At 46.9% G+C, this 12,500-nt stretch overlaps 1 protein-coding gene across 1 annotated transcript in view; it reads left to right on the forward strand.

Annotated features, from left to right (window-relative positions):
* LOC145406215 (G1/S-specific cyclin-D2-like) overlaps positions 1–12,500 on the forward strand; it is a 111,811-nt gene that overhangs the window by 94,411 nt on the left and 4,900 nt on the right. The gene's annotated exons all lie outside the window — the stretch shown is intronic.

Here is a 12,500-nt window from a genome sequence, read left to right on the forward strand (position 1 = left end):
CTTACTCTTTTATTATCTATCTATCTATCTATCTATCTATCTGTCTATTCATCTTACGGAGGGAGAGCATAAAAAGTTCCCAAGTCTCAGTTCTTCATTGAAAATCAAAATGGTGACTTCCGAGAAAGATCGTAAAAATTTTCAAGAATCTAAATTTCCAGTAGATTGGGAGGGGTGGTTTAGAGGAAGAAGGAAGAAGAGGAAGAGGAGGAGGAAAAGAAGGAGGAAGAGGAGGAGGAGGAGGAGGAAGAGGAGGAGGAGGAGGAGGAAGAGGAGCTTCATATCTTCAATTCTCACGCTCTTGGGATTTCGTGTTGTTGTTTGTTTTCCTTTTTACTTCGGAAAAATAGGTAGTTGCGATGATGTAATTTTTTCAGTTTTAGGTTTGTGAAGTATTTTATGAGAGAGAGAGATAGATAGATAGAGAGAGAGAGAGAGAGAGAGAGAGAGAGAGAGAGAGAGAGAGAGAGAGAGAGAGGGAGAGAGAGAGAGAGAGAGAGAGAGAGAGAGAGAGAGAGAGAGAGAGAGAGAGAGGCAGGTAAGATGGAAGAGACCCTCCCCCTTCAGCCACTATCGCGCTAATCCAACTGAGACAAAATAAAGGGGCTTATCACGCAGCAGGGGGGGCCACGCTCCCCCCTGTGGCCCATCAGCAGGGTTCGTGGAGGGCCGGGCTATGGTTTATGATGGGGGCAGGGGCAGGAGGAAGGCAGGGGTAGGGGTAGAGCAGGGGCACGGGGTACGAAGCGGTAGAGCAGGGCAAGGATAAGGTCAGGAGCAGGGCAGGAGCATAGTGGTAAGGCAGGGGCAGGGTAGAGTAGGGTACGGTAGGGTTGGGTAGAGCAAGGCAGGGCAGGGCAAGGATAAGGGCGAGAACAGGGGTAGAGCAGGGCAGGGGATGGGCATGTTGTACGAGGGGGTGGAGAGAGTGGAAATACACACCCGTTTCGTTTCCCACATGTCCCTATTCACACAGCTGAAGGACGTTTGTATAACCAGGTATATCGGTGCCACCATGTGAAGGCGACCCTACAGCACCCGTGAAAAGGGTTAAGCGACACATACGTAGCCGTACACACCCATGAATTAGGTATACATCTTGGTTCTACCGTCTCCTCTCAGCACAACCCATACACAGAACAACAACCACACATGACAAGTGGATTGTAGGAGGGGGACAACTTCAGCCAGCAATTTATCGCCTTCACATTCTTTCTTCTACTATTACTGCTACTACTACTACTGCTACTACTTCTGCTGCTACTATTACTACCACTACTACTACTCCATTTGTGAGAAACATTAAAGTCATCATGAATCACAGTTTCTTGCAGCACATGTCATCTCCTAACAAATAATTTTCAAGTATGAGCCATGTTCAGTTCTAGTTTGATACATAAATTACACGTCAAAATACTGTATTATATTTTGCCTTCTCATATTGACCCGAAAAACATCACGTCATCTCGTCTCTTGTTGCTATTTCCACACGCCTCTAACCCCCCTCCCCCCCTTACCCAAATTCCTCCTGGCACCGTCCCCACGTTCCTGCATCCTTCCTGTCCTCGAAAATATAACTCTCATGAATTTTTTAGACATAAACGTCGGACATAACTAACGCCATGGCACTCGTCCGTTATTACCGACTCAGGAACAGCTCGGCCCATTATCTTTGTCTATTTTCGAGAAAGTGGTCATATTTCACACGGTCCCGGGCCGGAGTGGGTGGAGGGAAGGAGGCGTCTCAATTTTGGGCGAGGGCGGGACATTTTTGGCGGGGAAATTCTGGCGGGAAGAATCGGCTCTCGGGAAATTTTGGCGGGAAGAATGGACTCCCAGGAAATTTTGGCTGGAGAGAATGGACTCCCAGGAAAATTGGGCGGGAAGAATCGGCTCTCGGGGAAACTTTGGCGGGAAGATCCGACTCAGGAAATTTTGGCGGGAAGGATCGACTCAACAAATTTTGGCGGGAAAGTTCAGCTCTCACGAGGATTTGACAGAGGAAATATGCAAGGAGGGAAATTATGGTTTCGAAAAAATGACTGTAAATTCGAGAACAAAGTTTAGGTAGGAAAATATCTGACTCTGTAGAGCTGAAGTGTTATGAGTACTGACCGAAGACATTAGGAATGGAATTATGGACTAGGATACCTTGGGGAGATTATCAAAACTGGGGAGATTTTGATAATTGGGGAGATTATCAAAAAGGAAGACACTGGGAAAACTGGGGAGGAAATGTTGATTGGGAGGATAGGGAGGGAAATTTGAGACCAATGGTTTGGCGGGGAAACTTCTGGCGGGAAGGTATTGGCGCCAACTGCTAGAAGGGAAGGAGGGGGGAGGGAAGGTAGCAGCCGAAGGAAAAGAAGCGGGAAGAGGGAGAGAAGGAAGGAAGAGGAGGAGGGAGGGAAGGAGGGATAGAGGGGGGTGAAAGAGGGTCGCAGGCGAAGGGAAAGAAGCGGCAAGGGGGAGAGAGGGAGGGTGGAAATGGAGAGTGGAGGGAGTTGGAGAGGGGGACACAGAGAGGATGGGGGGGGAGAATGAGGGAAGTAGTAGGGGAGAGAGGGAAGGAGGAGAGAGTACAAAGGAAAGCAAACAGCAACAGCTCCAGTGGTTTACTCGAGGCTGTTCGAAGGAGGAGGGAGATTGCGGGGGAGAGGAGGGGGAGTGAAGGAGGGAGTAGGGGAGGGGGGGGAGTGAGGGAGGAAGAGGGGAGGGGGGAAAGCCTATTCTCACCCCCCCTCCTCGACCGTAAGGTGGACACAGACACAGACTAATTGGCCTTCTCTGTGACACACACACACACACACACACACACACACACACACACACACACACACACACACACACACACACATACGCTGCTTTTGTCCTAGTGTTTGGCTTTTGTTATGGAAGAATGAGAAAATACGAAACATGAAAGAATTACGAGTGAGATACTATTCGTGTGAAAAACAGTTTGATTTTAGCCATACTCATCATCATCATCATCATCATCATCATCATCATCATCATCATAAACGTCGTGACCCGAAGTTTAAGGGTTTTATAATACTAATAATTAACCTCTTTAGTACGAGGGATGATTCTCGATATTAATAAAACCAGAGAGAGAGAGAGAGAGAGAGAGAGAGAGAGAGAGAGAGAGAGAGGCGACAGACGGTGACACACAGAGATAGTAGGCAATGAGTGAGGGGGAGAGGGCAGTGTGATTACATGACGAGAGTGGTCGACAGAGTGATGAAAGTAAGGCGCTTTAGAGTGAGGGAAAGCGAACACGAGAAAAATGAGCCTGAAAGATAGCAGTAGTAGTAGTAGTGGTAGTAATAGTAGTAGTAGTAGTAGTAGGATAGGGACGGAGACGAGGGACATTTGTATACCCAGCCATATCGGTGCCACCACATGAAGGCGTCCTTGAAAAAACAAAATTAAAGAAAAAGACCCAAATGCCAAAAATCGAAATCCAGCTCGTAAAACCAATAAAAAAAAATGAGAAGCCAAAAAATGAAAATAAAAAATAGCGTAATTCTAAACAGGAAAAAGACGCTGCACGAATGAATGAAGGGAGGAGGGGGTGGGGGAAGGGAGGGGAGAAAGGGAGGGGAAGGGGAGGGGAGGAAGGGAGGGGGAAGGGGAGTATGGCTGTACCGGAAGTGAGGAGGGGGAGATAGGGAGGGAGGTGTCGTCTGCACTTGTCTGTCTGTTACTACTGACAAAGACAAGCACAATATTCCACATGTTAGAAAGATTTAGGGACTCTCTCTCTCTCCCTCCCTCTCTCTCTCTCTCTCTCACACACACACACACACACACACACACACACACACACGCTACCGCCACCTCTCGTCTTTGTCGGCTATTTGGTAAACACTCTCTTCTTGTTTTATGTCCCAGGGTCTATAAGAGGTGACAAGCATACCTCTTACCTCCTCTTCCTCCTTCCCCCTCTTCCTCCTTCTGTCCCTTCCTTCCCTCTCCGTCTCATTATTTTTTTCTTATTTATGTCTACAATATCTTTTGTTTTTACCTCTCTCTCTTTATTTTTGCTCACATGTCTTCTTTTCTCTCTTCTCCCTCCTCCTCCTCCTCCTCCTCCACCGTCGCATCTCTAGGACCATCGCGACGTGTAAAAGTGGCTGTCACGTAAGAACCGATACGAGAGAGAGAGAGAGAGAGAGAGAGAGAGAGAGAGAGAGAGAGAGAGAGAGAGAGAGAGAGAGAAGAATGTTGTAGGGGGTGGGATGGGAATTAAAGGAAAATTAATGTATATAAAATTTTTGTCCCAACCACGCCCCTCTCTGCCCTCCACTCCTTCCAAGCACTGAGAGAGAGAGAGAGAGAGAGAGAGAGAGAGAGAGAGAGAGAGAGAGAGAGAGAGAGAGAGAGAAGAGACAAACTGTATCGATTCTTAAGATATACAGATAACGTCGCAGAGAAGATCGAAGTGTAACATAGCATAAATCGCTAAGGAGAAGGTGCTGCTGATCTTACAATACCAGCTAGGAAGAAAGCAGAAAGAAAGGAAGAAGAAAGCAGGGAGAAAGCTGTAAGAGAGCAGAAAGAAAGCAGGAATTTTGAGAAGACACAAGGGGGAGTGAGTGTGGTGTGTTTTGACAGGCGGGGTCGAGAGTCAGTATAGGGAACTGAAAGCTTCATTATTTCCCACACCCTTGAAAATACCCTAGGCCTGTGTGTGTGTGTGTGTGTGTGTGTGTGTGTGTGTGTGTGTGTGTGTGTGTGTGTGAGAGAGAGAGAGAGAGAGAGAGAGAGAGAGAGAGAGAGAGAGAGGGGGTGGGGTGTCCTGGGCTGGGCAGTATGGCACACGGGTGAAATATGGCTCACCTTTACCTTCATGCCTTACCTGTGCCTTCTCTACCTCTCTGTGCTTTCCTTACCTCATTCATACCTCAACTCTCTCCCTCATTTACCTCTGCCTTTCCCCATTACCCTCTCTGATATCCTTGTCCTATTCTCGTTGTACAGTCAGTGTCAAAAGGGAATTGCTTAGCATGGGCCAACGAATCTACTCCAGTTATCTTTTTTCGTTTGCTCTCTTCACCTCATGCCTCAGTGTGATACATTATTTTAAACACCAAGAAGCCTACTTCATTTTTTTCGTTTTCCCCTACCTTCCCTTTTCCTGTCTTTCACCTTCTACATCGTCCCTATAGTTGTTCCTTTTGTCTTCCATTATTTACTTCTTCCTCTTTCTCTGCCTTTTTATGTCTCTCCCATTTCTACCTCTTTCTTCTCTGTCTCTTTCTCTCCCTCTTCATGCCTCTCCCCTTCCTCGCGTCTCTCTTCCTAATTGAACATCGTCTCTTTCCATCATTCCCTCTCTCCATTCCCCCAGCCTTCCTCCTCTTCCTCTCTTCCCTTCCTCTCTTTTGGGGTATCTCATCCCCCGTGACCCCGACCCAAAGCTCTTTACCCCTGGCCAACCTTCCTCTGTCACCTTTTCCTTTTTCATCCCCCTTTCCTTTTCTTATCTTTCCTTTCCTTTTCTCTTTTTTTTTCTGTCTTCCTATTTCCAACTTTCTTTCCTCCTCCCTCCTCCTCTCGCCTCTTCCCTCTTACTCCCTCCATTCTTCGTCCTTTCTCATTTCCTCTCTTCCTCTTTTGTCTTTCCCTTTTTCACTCCCCCATTCTCCTTTCCCCTCCTTCGTCACTCTCGTCTGACCTTCCTTGCGGCCTCTCTCTCCTCTCACATTTTCCCTTCCATCTCTCCCTTTCCCCTCTCTCTTCCCTCCATTTTCCCTCCTCTCTCTCTCTTCCCTCCCTCTCCTCCCTGACCTCCCACTTCCCTCCATCGACCCCGTTCAATTTTTTTCCCTCCCTTTCACCCTCCCTCCCTGGGCCGTGACCCTGCATTGTCCCTCACCTGTCTAATCTTACCTCGCTATTTCAATCTGTCTCTCTTGCTTAGGCCAATCCTCTTTTCCCTTGCCATTGCGCATTCATTATTTTCTCCTTTTGAAGCCTTTTATCTCTCTCTCTCTCTCTCTCTCTCTCTCTCTCTCTCTCTCTCTCTCTCTCTCTCTCTTTCTCTCTCTCTCTCTCTCTAAATATCGTCACTTCACTCTTTCATTCCAGTTTCATCCTTCCTCTAAATTTCCCTCCAAGCCATCCATCCTTCCCTCCAAACCACCACAACCCCTCCGCTTTTTCCCTTCACCCCCCCCCTCCACGCCCTCCCCGCCCTAGTGAGTGCCTAGTTAGCCTACACAGCTGGGTATGGGCACTTACCTAGGCCACCCTACCCCGCCCCGCCCCGCCCTATCCTGTTAGTATGGTAATGGGGAAGGGGGTTCACGCGGGTCCCAGGCAATGCAGTAATGGAGCCCCCTCACCCCTCACCTATCCTGACCTCACACACTAGATTCTTGACCCTTAGTTTGACCCCAGAATAACCCACATACTCCCAGGTTCTCTGCCACATACCCCCATACCTCCAGGTGCTCTGCCACATACCCACATACCCCCAGGTGCTCTGCCACATACCCACATACTCCCAGGTGCTCTGCCACATACCCACATACCCCCAGGTGCTCTGCCACATACCCACATACCCCCAGGTGCTCTGCCACATACCCACATACCCCCAGGTGCTCTGCCACATACACCCAGGTGTTCTGCCACATACCCACATACCCCCAGGTGCTCTGCCACATACCCACATGCCCTCCACCCCCCCTACCAGCGAGGTGGGCACAGTAACCTGATACAACCGCCTGCCACCCTAGACATCCCGGACAATACCCTTAAAAATTCATTCTTGTCATTTAACTGCCCCTCTCTCACATTCTCTCACAGCCTCCACCTCTCTCTCTCTCTCTCTCTCTCTCTCTCTCTCTCTGAAAGTGGGATGTATGCTGTAGCGATTTATTAACTATAGGGAAACAGTGTAGAAGTGGCGATAGAGAGGGTGGTGACTGCAGACGCGGTTTATAAAGTATGAAGGAGGTCAGGGAGGGAAGGCAGCTCTCTCCAAACTCACCATCCTTCAATTTTAAACTCATATTTCCCCATTAAGGCCTTAGTACAGTGGGTAGGCATAATTGTACTGTATTTAAACTCACTGAAAATAAAGATCAGAATAAAGTATTAAACTGTAGGAGGGAAAAAACAGCGTAGACTTAAAATAAAGGCAAGATTCGAATTTACAAATGCAGTGGGAAAAGCAGAGTAATAAACTCTGTACAGTAATAATTCGTCTGTATTTTAACTCTGAAAATAAAGATAAGATTCGATTTTAAAACTGCTGGAGGGAAAAACAGAGCGTCGATTCCGTGGCTGCAGACGGCGGATATGTGGATGGGCATAACTGTACTGTATTTTAAGTTTGAAAATAAAGATCAGATTCGAATTTTAAAACCGCAGGATGAGAAAAACAGAGCGTCGATTCCGTGGCTGCAGACGGCGGACAGGTCGTTCATCAGGAGGGCGGCCGGGCACTGTTATTAGGGAGCGGGGCAGACCTCTAATTAAAAGGTGGTGCGGGACGGGGCTGGCGGGGCGTCCAGTGGTCACTCCGACGCGCCCCTGTGTCACCGCCAGGACCCCCACCGTGCCCGAGAGTCAGGTTCATGTCCACTGCCGCCCAGGGAAGGGAGGGCGGTCACGGTGGAATGTCTAGACCTTCCATACCGTCTAGATCTAGGTTAGGACGTCTAGACCTGTTGCACCGTCTCGAGCTCGGTTAGGACGGTCTACGGCGGTCACGGTGGAATGTCTAGACTAATTGTACTGTTTAGGTCTGGGTTAGGATGGTCACGGTGGAATGTCTAGGCCAGTTGATTCGTCTAGAAATAGTGGTCCTTTTTGAGACTAGGAAAGGCTAGAAACAGATTAGCTTTTTTCATGGTGGTCTAGGGCGGTCAGGATGGAATGTGTCAATCTGTTGTGCGTCTTGACCTGGTGTTCCTCTTTCACACTGCCAAAAATAGTGCTCTTTGACCTGGCTTATTTCCTTCCCCAGCCCACCGCCGGCCACACAGGAAGATACAGCATCACCAAAAAGTTCTCCTAACCTTGGCACGGTGGGTGTGAAAGTGAACAGACTGGGGGCTTGTCCTCTCGAAGTGGTACTATTTTTTTTACTCTAACTTGGCCTAAAATTGTCATCTCTCCATCTTGATTGCCGAGTTGTAAAAACAGACTATCACCAGAAAGGAGTAAGAGTCACGAAGAAGTGCTATATAAAGGATGCAGAGCCTTGTCTTTTTCTGGCACTGAGCTGCGTGAAATAAGCTCCAAAAGAAAGAAAACCTGGGCCAAGTTAAGGTGGAAAGGGTATAGTATGCCTGCCAGCGGGTTACCAAGAGCTGTACTGAAATAAACAAAGTGCAACCGAGAGATTTATTTATATATTTTTTTCTTATTTTCATCCACTTTACGACGAATATAAGAAAAGGGAGAGAACACACGTGGACAGCAACATCCCCTGACCTTTCCTCCCCTCCTCGGTCACAGTTTTTGTCCTCTTTGACCTGAGATGCCGTGGTCAGGTCGGATTAGCGCTTAATGAGCCGTGCGGGAGTCCTCACCTGGGGACACTCCTTAATCCCCCGCCAGGTAATCCCCCCCATTTTTAGATGCATTTGACACCAGCCGTTGGAGGAAAAATGGTGGAGAAATTGTTGGAGGAAACTTGGTGGAGAAATTGTTGGAGGATGCCCACTGGAGGAAAATGGATGGAGAAGAAATTGTTGGAGGATGCCTGATGGAGAAAAATTGGTGGAGAAGAAATTGTTGTAGGATACCCGATGGAGTAAAATGGATGGAGAAGAAATTGTTGGAGGATACCCAGGAACCACGGATGGAGGAAAATTGTTGGAGGGAAAATTGTTGGAGGGAAAATTGCTGGTGGATGCCCTGAGATGGAATGATGGATGTACTGAGTGGGAATGTAGTGGAGTAGTGCTTGTTGGAGATCAGTTTTGGGTGGAATGCCATGTTAAGGATATGGAGTGACCGTCGACATCCTACCAGTCTTTCACCATCCCAAGTCCACGTCCACACCCTTTCTCTGTCCTTAACCCACATCCACATCCTTCCATCCTTTCTCTATCCTAAACTCACATCCACATCCTTCCATTCTGTCCCTATCCTATACACACATTCACAGCCTTCCATCCTTTGCCTGTCCTTAACCCACGTCCACATCCCTCCATCCTTTCCCCATCCTATTCACACATTCACATCCTTCCATCCTTTCCCTATCCTAACCCAACATCCACATCCTTCCATACTTTTCCTGTAATCCCGAATCTACACCATCCCAGCCTTTCCCGGTCCGAATTTAATCCCTTCCCTACCACCCCTTCCATCAACCCCCCCGTCAACCCTTCCATCACCCAACACCAACCCCCCATCAACCCCTCCATCAACCCCACATCAACCCTTCCATCAACTCCTCCATCAGCCATCAACCCCTCCATCAACCCCCATCAACCCCTCCATCAAACCCCCCACTACTAGGGTGCTCTCGTAAGCTGAATAAAATCGTCTGATGGGGTGAAGGGGATTAAAAACCTCTTAGCGAACTGCCGTGCTAATTGTCCTCTGTTAGGCAGCTTGAGGACAGTGCTCCCTAGTGGCTTGGTCCAGGTGTGTGTGTGTGTGTGTGTGTGTGTGTGTGTGTGTGTGTGTGTGTGTGTGAGAGAGAGAGAGAGAGAGAGAGAGAGAGAGAGAGAGGCTGAGTACCTCTTCTGTAGCCAGCCGTCAGATTCCCATTGCATATCCCCCTTCATAACCCATTCAATATAACAGTTATTTTTCTTTTCCCCCTTCACCATTGACTGCTTGGTAGTTAAAAAGCCTTATGTCTATTTTTCGCTTGCCACTGTTTCCCCTCGCTGGTTTGTTGAAATAAAGACTAACAAAGGAGAAGTGAAGTAGGCGAGTTAGCTCAATAAAATCACACAAGAAAGCTCTCGGCATTATACGGGAATATAGGCAGCTAATTTACGCCAGGTTGAAGTGAGAGGAGAATTGTTCCTTCCCTACCCTACCCCACTTCATTTCCTCGTCTCCACCACCCTAGCTACAGCCGAATGTGGATTAGCACTATCTTGCGGAAGTGCACCCCCGTCCCATTCCCTCCCCCTCTCTCCCTCCTCCCCTTTTCCCTCCCTCCCCCTCTCCCCGGCACTTGGGTATGAATAAGTACAGAGTTGAGGGGGACAGAGGGGGAGATAAAGCCCCCAGAGATGAAGGGTGGGGGTCGAGGAGGGCAAGAGGAGGGCAGGTGAAAGGGCAATTCTCACGGCGGGTAGGTGGGGGGTCGTAGCCGAATGAGGATAGGACTGGGGCCCGTATTTACAAATCTACTTGAATTTAAACACTACAATCCAATGCCGCGTTTTGTATATTCATTTACCACCGGACGATTTTTTCTCAGTTTACGAAGTCTTAAGTCGGGAGGAGTTTAATGAAATCTTTATCTAACCACAAACTTCTAAAATATTACTCCTCCCATCCTAGTCGCGACCTCCTTTACCTATTTTATATTTTATTTTATTCATTGAATAGGGAATGAAAGCGTTACCCCAAATTCAGGACCGATCAAACATAATCCTCTCCCAGATTAAGCTCTCTCTCCACAATCTTAAAAAATGGCACAACCTCCTTGTTAATTTACTGAATTATTTACTTATCAATTAGAAAATAGTGTTACCTCAGATCCAGGAAGAATTTCACGACATAAGCCTCCCCCAAATTGAGTTCTATGGCCACAGCCTTCTTAAAGACCCCCATTGTGGCCACCTTCATTTATTTTTTTTATTTCTATTTATTTTATTTTATCAACACCATTAGCCTTCCATGGACCCTACTTGTTACCTTCTTAATCTATTTCGTTAAATTTGATTTTCATTTATTAATCATCTCATTTATTTATTGGAAGAAGAAAACATTACGGCAGATTCCCATAACTCTTTCTCAGAGTGTGGCTGTCGTCATAATTTTTGTATTTTCATTTTCCTTTATCGGCTTATTTGATCCAGCAAGAGCGGCAGCATAACCCTCTCCCAGACTGAGTTCTATCGTCACAGCCTTCTAAAAGACCCCCCTTGTGACGACCTCCCTCTTAATTTCGCTTTGTTCTTCGCGTCCTTATTGTGGTGAGGGCCTTGTGCTGGGGTATTGTTCCGCTACCCAGGGCGCGCCAAGGGGCCCTGGAAGGTACGGCAACGTTTCTATCGGTTCGTGTTCTAGTTGGCCTCGTAGTAACTTTTTCTCGGCGATTTATTATGCTTATTACACATTATTAACTTGTAGAATATCGACGCATCGGTATCGATATTAAAACGACCTAAATACCATACAAGATATCAATGCACTAAATAAATCACTAAGGAAGAATTGCTACGAACCCTACCATGGCACCTAGCATACTTAAGAGGAATACGGTCCATTGTGCCTAGTTTAGTTAATAGATTTTCGACCTTCGCTGCTCATAACTGGTCCTGCACCTCTTTCTCCCTCTCTATCTCAAGAAGCGGGGTATTGTTTTATTTTTTCCACGTTGAGGCGGTGTAGTGAGCTTGGTGTTGTTGCCCGGGTGAATGAGTAATGGAGGATCCAGACAGTTGGTAACACCGATGGAAATGTCTGGAACGTAGAAAAATGCTCTGCTCTCTTTATCCACCACAATGAACGATCTGCCCGTACTTACAATGCACTAAGACTCCGTCATAAGGTGAAAGTATGTCCTAAATTCATAGGAGCGAGCCATAAGTCCTTATGTTCGACCTAAAGTGAGTCATAGCTTAAGACATCTCCTGAGTTGGTACAGCGGTTATAACGCGGCTTATGACTCGATCATAACGGTAAACATGGCCGCCGCACCACAAAAACAATAAATTCGCCTCCGTCAACCATGACGTTCTCGTGACAGGAAAGATGTGTTTAATGAGTTACGTGATGCAGAACTGAAAGAGATACCGCTTGGACCTTGCAGGCATAATTTTCGTGACAGATTTGGTGCGGAGGACCAACGGCAAGAACAAGGCTCTCACGCCAGAAATTAAAGTTATTTTAATGTTGCGTTACCTTGCAACTAGAGAAATGCAACTCTGTAGTGGTGAAGACCATTTGTGCGTTTCTCTGTCGTACTGTTGGAGTTCTCCATGCTGCTGATGATGGTCACGTGTTTGTTTACAGGATGGTGTGGTGAGGCAACATGTCCTCGTCCACAGTGAAACAAAGCGGTAAATAAATAATTCCTAAAACCTGAATTAATCAGTTGACTTTTCGCCGAAAACATTTAAGAAAAATATCGTATTGATTTTAGATTTTTTGTTGTCTTTTCTGTTTTTTTTTTTCTTCAATTTTTAAAACTCGCTAGTGCAACATATAGCAAATGCTATCTCAGATGCTTATGATTTCGACCTAACAAAATTTCGACTTTGTTATAATGAACTGCTCCTTAAGTCTCTCATTTCTGACTTTCACCTATGATGTTTAAGTGGCCATTGTACTATATGGAATGCTTTATT

This window comes from Coenobita brevimanus, chromosome 69 (genome assembly GCF_032717465.1).
Source record: "Coenobita brevimanus isolate Jiangsu-jjx chromosome 69, ASM3271746v2, whole genome shotgun sequence".
Taxonomy (NCBI): domain Eukaryota; kingdom Metazoa; phylum Arthropoda; class Malacostraca; order Decapoda; family Coenobitidae; genus Coenobita; species Coenobita brevimanus.